Source organism: Borostomias antarcticus (genome assembly GCF_949987555.1).
Source record: "Borostomias antarcticus genome assembly, chromosome: 24".
In the NCBI taxonomy this organism is placed as follows: domain Eukaryota; kingdom Metazoa; phylum Chordata; class Actinopteri; order Stomiiformes; family Stomiidae; genus Borostomias; species Borostomias antarcticus.
Genome location: NC_140257.1, coordinates 10,753,604 through 10,768,016, shown reverse-complemented (window position 1 = coordinate 10,768,016; position 14,413 = coordinate 10,753,604). Strand labels below are relative to the sequence as shown.

The 14,413-nt window shown below is 43.9% G+C and overlaps 1 protein-coding gene across 1 annotated transcript in view; it reads right to left on the bottom strand.

Annotated features, from left to right (window-relative positions):
• Positions 1-14,413, bottom strand: part of asic1c (acid-sensing (proton-gated) ion channel 1c) — a gene marked incomplete at both ends in the record, with an annotated part of 75,743 nt that overhangs the window by 59,923 nt on the left and 1,407 nt on the right. The window lies entirely within an intron of this gene.

Genomic DNA, 14,413 nt, shown 5'->3' with positions numbered 1-14,413 from the left:
CCTGCACCCTGTCCTGCACCCTGTCCTGCCCTGTCCTGTCCTGTCCTGTCCTGTCCTGCACCCTGTCCCATGATCATCTGCAACAGCGTATGTCATTATTACTCTAGTCAAATTCCTAGAATGTGTGAACTGTATACAATGCCAATAAAATGGATCTTGATCCTAAATCTTGACCAAGACTGATTCTTTATGAATGCCTATCTTTAACCCTCATATCGGTTTCAACTCAGGCTAATTAGATTAGACTCCAACACAGCTTGGGGAATCAATTGACTGAACACGTACTGTAACAGTCAACACATTGCGTTTACCCGTATGACTTTTCTGTCTAATGTTTTGGAGAAAGTGGTTTTTATTCAGCTGCAATGATTTCTTGTTGCCCATGGTATTTATGAAATGTTCCAGTCTGGTTTTAGACAACACCACAGCACTGAATCAGCCCTTTCAAAAGTGTTCAATAATCTCATGTCGATTCAGGTAATTCTGCTGTTCTGGTGCTCCTTGACCCAACTGCTGCTTTCAATACTGTGGACCGTGGCAGTTCAGTACAAGAGGTATACAAATCCATGTTTGTGAGTGTAAATCTGAGCAGTGGGCTGAGCTGTCTGTACCTGGCATCTTGACTGATTAATAATGTTGGCTTGGTACAGACGTGGTACAGACGGCACTCCCACTGTCCAACGCTTAAGGACAGACGTGGGTTGTAAGAGGAATTCGCATTCGCGTCATCATTTACTACTGTATGATATACAGTAGGCGTCGAGTGTACACAATAAATCAAAAAGCATAGCTAATGTTAGTTTGTGATGACGTCATCAACACAGATGCCGAGCTTCGGCTGTTACTCACGCTCGACACATCTGAACTGCTTCAAAGCTCCCGTCTACCATCGCACCCCCCCCCCCCCCACCACGCCCCCGCCATGAGCGTTGGCACGTCGCCGCGGAAAAAGTTGGAAACGGCAGTCGGCCACGCGCCAGATAATAAACGCGTTAGGCGATACCTCGATTTATATGCGGGGGGGAGATGGAGAGAGATGGGCCGGCAGATGTGCCGCGTCTGAGTCAGCACAGGCATGGACAGACTGGCTTGGTCTGCCGAGAGCCTCCCCACCAACGCCGTCCTCGGGAGGAGAGCTCCGGCCCCGGGTTCCTCCGCTCCGGAGCCGTCGGTGGAGCTCCTGCAGTTCTCTGGCACGGCGTGGCCTTGACCCAACCTTGAACATCGATCGCTGAACACTGACCGAGCCCTAACACTGTAAACTAGGCCTGCTCGAACCGCCGTGCCCGAGGCGTTTAGACAGGAGGATCAGCGGTGTGAGTATCAAAGGGTGCTGGATGAAAGAGGCACATTATCAAACGATTGCTGTAGGAACAAGTGGCCTGGATCCAACCATCAGGGACAACTCCAGCAGCCAACTTAAAACAGTCGTTTCTAAATAACAAGAACAGTGTAAAGTGCCTTCAAGAAGGAGTGCACTCCTGTGGCTGTGATATGTGGAGGGCCCTAATCGGCTATATTGGCAGATAGGAAGACAGAGGGGGGGAGGGGGAAGAGAGAGAGAGAGAGAGAGAGAGAGAGAGAGACACACACAGAACTGCATTTACAGGGAGGGGAGAGATTCCCTTGGGTATGGCTGAACTTTCCAAGGGACATTAATTATCCGATTGCTGCATTGGTTGAACTTTAAATGGAGAGACAATACCATAAGCGCAGCACTAAATTATCTCTGTAATCATTGTATTCTCAGGCTGCTAAACAGTCATTTTTCAATATCTTTTTTTTCTAAAATACAGACTTAAAAGCTTTCTTACTGAAAACAAAGGTGCTACAAGTGGTCGATTTGTGTCTGCTGTGGTAATATAACAAGAGTTATGAAGGGCCTGTTTTGGTGAACATGATACGACACATCCCAAGTTAATCATTTTACAAGTGAAACATGTACAGTAGTTTGTGCACAAAGGAGAATTGCAATTAGCATTCTTCACAGAACACTAACACACTATTCAGATCAGACCGTATTCTGGGGGATTTACATGTTTGGGATCCAAACAGACTGAGTAAAGCTGTGCATTGCTAGCGGACGTGGAGTAAACCAGCAGTGTTCAGTCACCCAGTGAGATGAGGGGAGGCAGGAAGGAGACAGCAGCATACTGTGCTGTAGGACACACACACACACACACACACACACCGACTTGGAGATAAGCACAGAAGGAGAAAATGTAAAAAAGGGATGAGTCATCACTCCTCCTCTCCATGCACAGGTTAAAACAACATAGGTGAGCTCATTTAAATTGCAGATAACCATAATGTACCTCCGAGTTCAACAACAACAACACAGCTTGTTTCACTGCTTGCCTTTCTCAGGTGCTGAATGCAGTGGGTCTGTTTCCCTCTTTGACTAGGCAGACTCGCACGGCTGGAGCCCAGCGTCGCATTTCATTCTGTCTCAGCAACATAAGCCACATGACACTGGGTCACTTTGGAGTTAAAATGTCCGTGAACCAGACCACACAGGCTGCAGCTACACTGTTAGAAGTAGACAGAGTAGATAGAGAAGACACAGTGCCTATTCTGTGACGCCGCTGACTTCACAGTAGCCCCCATCTGACAGCAGAGCACCTTGATAAGACCTGGCCACTTTCATTTCAAACACGAGGCACCTGTGTTGAGGCTCAAGTGTCTTGCGAAGAAGCCATTATTTCGTATCCTCGCGTCTCAGAGCCTTAATGAGCCTCGGGGGAGGTTTGGGTAATGGGAGGAAGTCTTCCTCCCGAGCGCAGATGGAGACAGGAAAGGCTTCTCTAATAAAAAACGGAACTCGTTACAGGCGTCCCGCTGTGAATCGGTGAATCGCACGCCAAACGGGATACGGGGGACTCGGGGAAGGCCTTCGCCGTCTGACGTGCCGCCGTAACGCCATCCGAGCAGTGCGCGAATCCGGATGGGGAGAACGCATCGCTTCCACTAATTCAAACGCTGGAGATAGCTTTAGCTTATCGTCAAACGAGCAGCGAGCTGGAAATAAGTGAGTCAATGAGTCTGACAGTTAATTAGATTTGCTCTCGACAATGAACTTCATCACATTAATCTTTTCACAAATACAGTATTACAGCTAGAGACCCTTCATGCAGGGATGGTGTAGAGGAGGAGCAGAATAAATGGTACAGTACTCAGATCCAATACCATTCTCAATGGGTGCTTCAAACACAAAACTGCCTCACAATAGCTTGTTAGTGAAAACAACCAAAAAGTATCAGGTATTCCTCATGGCTGTTTGTTAACCAGACGCTCCAGATGGTTTGCTTCACATAACCATCTGGGAACGCTCTGTTGGAGACTGTTTGGAAAGGGACGGGCACTTTCAAGAATACTCGGCAGGTGATTGGATGAACCATCTGAAACAAAATCTGAAAAGGTCTATCACGCGCTAACTTCAACCGCTCCTCGCTGTCATAACCCCGCCCGGCGTAGCGGTTTGTATTTCAAATTCCTCAGGGCCGACGCTGATTGGCGAGATCGTTTTCCGATGGGGCTCAAATTTTTCCTCTATCGACAGTATTCACACTGATTTGCGAGGAACGGCGTGAGCTCTCGACATCAGAATGGTCTCACGAGGCTAGCCCTTTGAAATATTGATTTGTATCAAAGTAGGCTAATGGATAGTGCCGTCTTTCATACTTGGAAATCCTCTGCAATACCGCAGATCCATCAGTGTTGCAATGACAGACTGTTGCAGCTGTGCATCATGGGTCTGTGGGCGGTTAGGTCTGAGCACAGAGTAGAGGAACACAGAGGACCATGTGAGAGAGGTCTGAGGAGACGAATCGCACTGCCGTTGAAGTGACCCTAGTTAATATGGTACCAGCTATTATCTAATAGGGGCCGGCTGTAGCGTCTAATGATCAACCGAGGACAGGTGTGTGTGCGTGCGTGTGTGTGTGTGTGTGTGTGTGTGTGTGTGTGTGTGGGCGTGCGTGTGTGTAATACTGTAGTGCTAAACCTCTAGAGTAATGCAGCTCTTGATAATTCCCGACATGCATCACAGGAGACACTGCCATGGCAACAGACTGGCCTGTCGTAGCGGTACCATGGGATGAGATTTCAAATCAGTAGCTACATGCTGCTGGGAGAAAAAATGCTAATCTGGATTTATTAAAAGCCAAAACGCCAAGGCCCTGTTATTGTTTGAATTCATGATCCAGCATTTTATTTTTACAATACCTACAGTATGGCTGGGAATAAGGTTGAAGGTGTGAGATAAGCAGGGGGATGCATGGCTCCAATGGTGAACTGTAGGCAGTTGAGTAGGACTGTTTTGCCACTATAGCCTATTTGGTTTGCATGTTCCTGTAAAGCTTAATCAGAAAATGTGTCAACACATTATGACTGGCGTCAACACATCATGGGCTGAATAAGAGTGCAAGCTTTGTACTTCGCTGCTTGTTGATCATTTTGTCTCGACTGATTGGAGATCATAAATAATGAATTAGAACTTCTCAGAGAGCATAGGCACTGCAGTCCTCTGAGATGTATGGGTGTGTGTGTGTGTGTGTGTGTATCATGTGCATCAACACACACATATATAATTATGTGGATGTCTGTTGATTTTAAAATTTCAGTCTTAGCCATAGGCCCTTCTAATAAAGCCACAGACCCTTCTAATCAAGCCACAGACCATTCTATTAAAGCCGGTCTCTTTGCTGTAATTTGCTCTGACTGATACTTTCACATTTGTTTTACTGGTGTGAATAAGTTAGGCAATAGGTACTGTAGTAGTCCACTGTTTTGTGTAGGGCTGGGACAAAAAATCAATACCGCAATTATCGTATCGTGGCCACTTGCGATACAACTATCGATACACATCGGCAAATATTGTGATTTTTTCGAACAAGTCCTTTAAACATTTTTACTCTTGCTTTCTGGGCAGTTTGGGCTTTTGGTACTTTATTTAATATTGGATTGATAGCAGGCACACATGGACAAGTTGCAGTCAGTATGTGTGTACTGTATGTTGTAAGAGACATTAAGCTAACAGTAAGAGATATGAAATGTATTGTTTGTTCCATTGTTCACTACAACCAGCGAATGCTGCAGTGAATGAATAAAAATCATAATTCCTGCATTTTGCCTTTATGGTAGTATTTTTTATCTTCAGTTAATATAGATATTATGCTGTATCATTGAGGAATTGTCTTATAATGTATCGATTATCGTAGAATCACTGTACTGTGATACAATCGGTGTTGAGGGCAAAATATTGTCAGATTATCATATCGTGAGAGTTTGTGTCAGATATATTTCAAAAGCAAAACTCTGGATCGCCAACCAAAACATCATTAACAGTCTCCATATTCATATCCACAATCCATGCGAGGAGTACCTTGTGTTACTAAATAGCTTGATACGCTCAATTAAAAGAGAAATTAAATGGTAGTCTCCTACAATTAATGTGTTCCGATGAAAAAACGGCAGCAACGGCAGCCTCAGAGAAAGGGTGTCAGGAAATGAACCGACTCTGTGGGGAACTGCGATGGTCTGTTCACTTCCAGCACACAAACACCGACTGTGACAGTGAAGGGGTGACATCATACTCTAGTCGCAGGCTGGTGTGTCTCGCTTGATTGCAACAGCTTTGTGTCTGTCAGCCTGTCGCTGCGTGCTCTCTGACTCGTGACTGGGACTGCGTTTGGAATCCAGCTTGAAAGAGCACTCACAGTTCTTACCGCCTGATGAATGATGGAGTTCTGGTATGGAAGATTCAAATGTAGAGAGGAAGGAAGTAGTGCGCCGGAACCGAATCGTAGATCAGACTCAATCAGATTTATTGAGTACATTAGCATACGAGACCCCGGTTCAATCACAGACAGTACAGTGTACTCAGTGTGATCAGACAAAATGGCATTGAGTTTGTGCTAGCTTTATAGTCACGGTGTGGCTGGATTCTATACATAGCTCAGTCTCACACTCTTATCCACTGTTTGCATTAGTGCCTTAGTTGGCTTTTACTGTTTGCACCTGGTCTGCTAGAGTCTTGACCATATGTGTCCTAGAGATGGGAATAGCTTAAGAACAGCAACAATAGACGTGACTATAGTCAGCAGAAAAGAGTCATCAGAAAACCTCTTATCACCGCCTCTCCTAACAGAGAGACACAACAGCAGAATCATCTGGTTTAATAAACGCCCACAGGAGTTCAATGGTCATTGCATACTGCACTCAGAATAAAATCCTTCTATAAACTGCAGTGATGGAATGGATTTTACATTCAATTACAAACCTAAGCTTTTCATCACTGCAGTGAGCATGCATGGTTCTTGTGGGACAAATCAAAGGTAAAAGGCATGACAGAGCACACTGAGCACACAAAGAAAACAAAATTAATTGGAGGACGAGAACAGAAATTAAACCAGACAATAGCTTAGAGCCAGCTACCACCCCAGAGATAAATTCCATTAAGGAAAAATAATTGAAAAGCTATTTTCTGTCTAGGAAAAGGGCACAACCAACAAACATTTAAGAATTGTTTTCCATTTCTAGGACTGAATTGCATACAAAACAAAACAAACAACTTTATGTGTCACACATGCACACATCACACATTGTAGGCAGCAATGCTGACACACACACACACACACACACGCACACACACACACACACACACGAGTGGCTGGAGCGTCCACCATGTCTGGTCCACCAATACTAGTTACTGCGCCACCATGCCGCACGTGAGCGATTTTGGGATTCAGTGTTCTGCACACTCCGGAAGCCAGGATCGAACCGGGGACCTTGCCAACCCCAACCGACCACCAGGGCCGGACTGTGGAAATAATTCAGGCTGGGAAATGTAGCCCCAGACCAGTGATCTTGCGACGCGCCGATGCGGTGAGATGGAACACTTTCAGTTTAGTTTTGTAAACGTGAAATGAGTGGGCTTTTTTAAATAAATTGTCGGCAAGGCAATTCTTATTGTCGGGTGATTTGTTGATGGGGGGGGGGGTACTTTTCGCGGGGGGTACTTCTCGCCTGTAGGCCAAGCCAGTTAGCGCGCCGCCAGGACACTGGGAAAACTCCCGGTGCTCCTGATGGCCACCTCGTCCCTGCCGACCGCTCTACGTGATGACCAGTACTGTTTGTTTGTTTGTTTTTCCAGTCAGAGGTTAGACTCCAATTCCACCATGTCAGGGTCACTGTGGAGCCAGGCTACTTTTCCACCAGTCCCCATGGAGTTAACATTATCAAGCTTAGTCCCCATGTATTTAACATTATCAATCTTACATCTGTGAGTACAAATGTTTAATTGGTCCACAGCCAGAGTCGTTTTCTCCTACACTGTATATGTCAATATAAGCCTGCCACACCCATCCAAAACCTTATAAAACTTGATTTCTGTGCCTTCTTTCAGTGAAAGCAGGCACAAAGATTGATTTTCTGAATGTTTTTCACTTAACCGCATCGTGTATTCTGGCTTATCGCTTCATTCTTATCTGTGTAATAAACAGGCCATGTTACGGTCCATTGACAGCGGTCTAACTAGCTCGTCATTCACTTAACATTGTGACCAGCTAAAAGGCGTCTGGCTTAGGGAAGTCAAGGCAAATGAAAAATCAAAAATGTCATCGGTCGAGATGTAGTGTAACCTAACCTGTGATTTGTCAAAATGCTTAAAAGTGGGCCTAGGGTATGCCTGCTTTCGAGTGCCTTATACAGTATAAGAATTCCCATTGACATTTTAACATTGGGACAGTTTATCCAATCAAAACTTGTCATGATAGCCCAGCCATTCAGCTGGCTGTGAATCACCCGAGGAGAGCCTGAGGACACGAGGCCAGTCAATCTCAATCACAATCACGTTAGCTAGTCTAGCTAGCTAGCTACTGGTAGCAATCCACACACTTTCCAAAATGGAGATCTAGAACATTTGTTGGAAAATTATTTCACAAAATTACCATTTAGGCACCAGATCTTTGATTGCTGGGATGGAGGACTAATGAATCAGAGACGAGGTATTAGATTGTGTTTATTTGAGGGCAACTAATGTTTGACCGTCAATTCACGCTGTCCGGTCTTGGTTTAATCAGGTTCAAAGCGTGAACCGGTGAAAGCAACAGCATGCGCTATGCAGTGCAACTATAGTCAAGGAAACCACATTTTTCCCTCCGCCCCAGGGGCAAAGCCCCGCAGGGCGGAAGGTAATGTTTTCGCCCCTGTCTGTCTGTCTGTGTGTGTGTGTGTGTGTGTGTGTGTGTGTGTGTCTGTAGGCGGACAGGATTAAACAAAAAATACCGGCCCGATATGCATGAAACTCGGTGGAGGGGTGCAACATGGGCCAAGGAACTCACCATTAAATTTTGACCATGATTCATTAGGTTTCAGTTTCCTCATAGGTTTCAGGTTCTTGGCGCCACTTGCGATACCGAGCTTGGCCACTATGTCAAAAACTGGCTGTTCCTGGCCATGGGGGCTTGCTTCATGCGCCACTGAGCAACTTTCATTGGATTGAATGGGCCGCCATCTTTGCATGCCTTATCCACTTCTTATAATACATCCATGATCCAGCCATGATCAATTATGCTCTTGTCAACAGGCTGGTGTCTATTTACTTTTTCAGCTCGATCCGGAAGGGTAGAACGCTAGAGCCCACCTACCATAATTTTTCTGTCCGAATATAGACTAGTGTCTCAACTTGCATTTAAACGATAATGTAAACTTCAAGCATTCAAAGTAAACTGCAAACACTTTCAGGTGGATGATAATAAAGTGTCTGCACATTAAAATGATTGACTTCATAGAAAACTATATCTCAACTATAGATTTAACATGTATAACTGTATAACACCCATCTCAAATGTACATCTTGTAAACTACTGTCTGCAGACTCTGAACCAGCCCACTCCTCCCTCCACTACTGCTCTGCTTGGCTGTTAATCAATGTGAATGGGAAGTCTTCACAAAACTAGCAGCATTTTGGAAATTGGAGAGGAAAGATGCCAAGTAGAAAGAGGAAACTACAGGTGATGCTACAGTAACCAATTCAAAAAGCCAGTAGGAGAGCACAGAACATGAGAGGTGGTGGTGGGAGGCAAGCCCCTCTAGTTCTTTATTGTTTTGTGGGTGTCTAGTTGTTGAGCCTAATGTTGTTCTAGGGTGGAATTCTCCTTTAATTTAGGTTTGTGCCTCTGACAGTATTGCTCTCCTTCTCTCTGTGCGTCAACTGTCCCTTCGTGACTCCTGTTATTTTTATTTCAAAGTTGATATTAACTAGGTTATATTATCCATTAAGATAGATATCCACTATATAGCTCAAACTCATAAATCACCTGTTTGATTTTTATAATGTGAAGTGAACACAGTGTTACAGCTTATTCCTAAAAGCCTAGTTTTTTTTTCTCCAAAATCTGCCCATTACACTAAAATCCAGCACTGTATTTCGAGCGCCAAAACGTAGCTCCGGTCGTATCCCAAGGCCTCAGAGTTGGAGGTTCGTTTTGGCTGGGGGAGTGTAACTGCTCAAGGGTCCTCCTGGTGCCTAGAAATGTCCCGTCAGGGCATACTAAAAAAAACTTGTGCGTGTAGCAGGACCCACTAGACCTCACTGTCCACAGCTAAAACTCCTTAAAGCTCTGTTCATTCTGTCTTCTGCTATACAGTATCAGTGTCTCCTTGAAGACAAGGATCTTACATATTCATGAAATGCAAAAAAATGCTTAGCTGGCCATATTAGTCAGCGTAAACAGTCCCCCCCTCCCCACCCGCACCACGGCAGAGCCACATCACAATAGCCTGGGGGCGAGATTACTTTTCGCAACCCAGTTTAGCAAGAACACCATAGAGTTTAGGGTTAGGGTTAGGGTTAGGGTTGGGGTTGGGGTTGGGGTTAGGGTTAAGGTTAAGGTTAAGGGTTAGGGTTAGGGTTAAGGTTAGGGTCTTCCTTAACCCTAAACTCAATGGTGCTATCGCTAAACTGGGTTGCCAAACGCGTAGATGCAGCCTGGGGCACTGAGCATCATAGACAGTGTGTGACAGCTAGCTTCTCCATGGAAACCATCCCTTTATTGGAGAGAGTGGCGTCTCTCTTATCCTCACAGTGCACAGTACTACCAGTACATCTGACAAAAAGCTCGATATTGAATCACAGCAATATCCTACAGGCTTAACGACATGACTTTACCTCTCATTGACACAGAATGGATCTTAGTTAGCCTTAGTCATACCCAGGAGATGTTATTTAAATCAGTGATCTTAGGCCCTGTTGCTGGGACAGAGATCCTACAGTCGTACTGCAGCCTATGAATGTAAATGAGTTTGGATCCGCAGCACCGTTTATGATTATGCAAGACAGGCCACAATCAGGGCGGCAGCAAGTGAAATGACTGTCTGTTTGTACGGTATTGCCTGTGTGTGTATTGCCTGTTGCCTGTACAGTATTGCTGTGTGTGAGAGTGTGAGGGCGTGCGTGATGGTGCATTGAGGTAAGTTCTTACAACTCTTAAAGACCTGTGCAAATGTGTTATGAGGTTCTCTGGGCTAAGTTTAAGGGGAATTAATAAACATTCAGAACATGTTGGAGGCAGAATTGATTTTCAGGTTGACATTCAATTGTGGATTGAGCAGATCCACCAGACACTCAATGAGGCATATTAATAGGCCTCATCACACCAGCCCTCGACACCTACTGTCATCCAGAAAATGAGATGAAAGCCAATTCTGCTCTTAAAAGAGGACCACGTCTCAGCAAAACGCGCCAATGAATACTGATTTGAACAAAGATGTGTGAGAAAAAGACAGAGCTGCAGCCTTGAGGGGCTTGTCATGACCTGTCAAGATTTAAGACTGGGGCGTTAGATCCAAGCTATCAGATCATGATCATCAACCTCTTGATCACTAGCTGGCATGTCCATCAGTGAGGGAGAAACTCTTTGCATACCCTGGCCGTGGTCTCTTCAATATGGCTAGCCAATAACATATCGACAACAGCCTTGTCTCAGCACTGTAGTACATCGGGAGCCTAAACTACTGTTCTATTTTCATAGGCATACAGTAGTTCACACCTAGACAGAGATCATATTAATTTCAAGTGCTGGAAAGTGCCGCTATGTTATCCAAGTTCAAATGGAAGCATTCTAAATTGCTTGATGATTGCTAGTATCAGCCCTATTGTATCCTCCATCTTCTTTTCTACCATGCATGGTTTAGATACAGTTCTACGATAGGCTGAATACGATTTTAACAATGGCATTCTAACTACGGAGAAGGTAATTAAAAGCCCAAACCTGTCTGACAACTGACAAGGCTTTCCAACAGTGGAAGCTCACTATTTACAGCAATACTTTAGCTTACCATTGAGCAAACACAAATGGAGAAAATAAGTGGCCTTACTGCACAGTGAGTGTCACCTTAATGTGGGATTATTTTCTATGCCATGTTTAATATATAAACCCTGGTATGATAGATAACATGTTAATTACTTTGTTTATTCCTGAGGAGAAATTGTTGAAATTGATATGAAATTGTGCAAATGAATGTATTATTTAATTGGTAGTTTAATTAGTTATTTTTCCTGTAATAAGGACACAAGAATTTCCAAGCTTCACCACACTCCAGAATTCTTTCCTCACTCAAGGTCAAAGCTCATCATTCCCATAATGCTTTGCATTGTAAATCTTTTGTCCTACACCTCCCAAAGGAAATTTGAATAATTGAACATTTCTTGTGGTATCCCTTCCTGTTATAGTATACTGCCAGTGAATACAGATTCACTAATTTGATAAGACTATATTAAAAAATGTATGGTATTGCAAGCAAAACATAATACATGTTTATGGGTTTGAATGTAGCCCCATTTTCAAGTGAACGTAATACAGTAAAATACATCGACTGACTGGATTTATTGTAAACGATGTTAGTGGTGGTCAGCAGAGTTAATCACAAATGCATGTGTCCAGTGTGAAACCAAAATTTGGACTGCTTGAGCAAGCAAGTATCACCAGGTACCAAAGCCACAGGGGCTTGCGAGGATTGTGAGAGTCCATGCGGCTCCACACTTGCTTCCCACGGGCTTCTGTCCAAGCTCTGACGGACGCACACATTTTTGAAGCAAAGCAAGCAGGCTCAAAGCATTCTGGGGCAATTTCAGGGGCCAAAGAGCTTCTTTTGAAAGCGATGAGCCAGACTCCCTGTTCAGAGTGAATGGCGAACGGCCAGCTGAAATGGGATCAGCACCGTGGTGTCATGGCGGTTCTCAGCTCAATAACACTAAGCATAATAAGCAGAGTATGTCTCCAGAAACCAATTTGTCTCCTGAAACTGACGCAGTGCGCGGCTGTACAGTGTATAACAAGTCACTATGCACACTGATCAAACCCCATGTCAGCACGGTCAACCAATGAACAGCCCCACCCCACATTTGGGCCTATAGGACCCTTCAGATTCGGTCGGCACCCATCCTGGTTCATACGCAGGCTAGGATACTTTGCGTTTTGCCTAGTGTGTGAGAGGGTGGGTCCTGATGTTGTTGTGAGAGATGAATTGTGATCAGATGTCAGCCAGATGGGTATTGGACTGTTGGCTTGCTGCCTACCTCTGTCAAACGTTTCTCTGTGCCCTCAGGGGGAGAGTATAATGGAGTATTGCGTAGCAGTGCTTCACCTTCTTCATCTAACAACATACAACCACAATTACCCCTGGGGGATCAATAAAGTAGCCCGTCTGTCTGTATGTCTGTCTGTCTATATAAAGCACTATATGGTGATGGTGTATGTGCTACAGTGTACAGTCATTCACTATCCAATATTCAATGAGAGTAACGAAATCGGCATCCTAAAAGATAGGCTCCAGGGTTGTCTACTTCAGTCAGCTCTTAAACATTGCAAATGTTTTCAATCGAGCTTTACAACAGCAGTTACCCATGATTGATTAGCTTCTCCAAACTGTTGACCGTTGCCAGGCAACAAATTCTATTGCACACAAAATACAAGTTTTTTTTAAGAAAAGAAAAGCAAAAAAGAACAAGAAACTATGCTTATGCTAATGTATGGTTTTAGCAGGTACAGTACATTATTTGGGGGTGAAGGAATTAAATGAGCCTGATCATACTGTATGTTCATACTGATATCAAAGACAAAGTCTGTCACTGCAACATCAAAAAGATGTCTGGATGAACAGGACAGGTGTTTAACATGAGAACTACTCGTGTGACCAAATTCAGAACATGAATGTGTTCATACAACCTCTTGTTGAGTCATTATGTTACTTTTCAACATTTTCAGCAGGAGCTTGAGTGCCCTCCAACCCTTTTTCTAGGGTTCACAACATCTGGTATTTCATAATGTTATTATTAAAATTATCTCTACCGTTGGAACAAAATGGAAAGTCTCACTCTGTCTTGCAAATATTGAACCTGTACTGTATATTACATAGAAAGACAAACTGCTTATGAGCTAGGCTTAACTAGGCTTCAACATATTGGGCTACAATTACATGCTGTTGACCATATCACTCTCATAGAAAGAGTGCTACAGCATCATCTGCTGCACTGGTAGGATGAGCTGTAGTTTCCTATATTTTGTTTTAAATGTCCTTTTTTACATTTCACTTTATATGACCTTTTATGTGTTTCTTGCACTTTGTCTTGAGGCTTTTAATGTCCCATGTAAAGCACTTTCAATTGCCTTGTTGCTGAAACGTGCTATACAAATAAACTTGCCTTGCCTTGCTGTTCTTTCATTTCCTTGATGTATTCTGCCTGTGATGCAATTGGGATGGCGCTAATAAGTAGAACAGACCAGTACAGACGATTCTTCTAGAAGGCATATGATGCCAAGTTCATCCACAAATATTGCAAGGAAAATCCAATAAGGTGAGCCTTGAAAGCAAGGGAAAGGCGTTCCAGTTGAATCATTTAATAACTCTAAAAGAATGTGGCTAGCCTGAAACGGTTCCCCTTACACCTAAGGGAGCAAATGGATGTGACAGACTGCAGTGCGTGATGATCAAGCCAGTGAGCCTGTAGAAAATGCTGACTGTAGATCTCCATTGAGGATTTGCAGAAAAATAAGAATAGAAGTGAATTGGTTCTGCTTTAATCGTGGGAGCTGTGAGAAGTAGAAGCTTTCCATTAGAGCCAAACACATCTTCTCTGGCAGTCTCAACATGTTCTTCATATCAGGTATTACAACAGAGCAGTGGTAGTGACAGTAGATTAGCCAACTCATCCTCTGAGATACATTACTTGGCTTTTAGCTTTCTAATGAGCTTACTTGGAGGAGAATCTTATATTCACAGAGGATCAAAATAAACTCCTTTGAAGATTTCGGTGTTCAAGAGCAGAACTCGCCCAAATTGAAAAGAAAGGTAGAATTAACGATTGGTTGTAGAGAGATGTAAGACTTCTCAGGGATATTTTTCTCTAAAT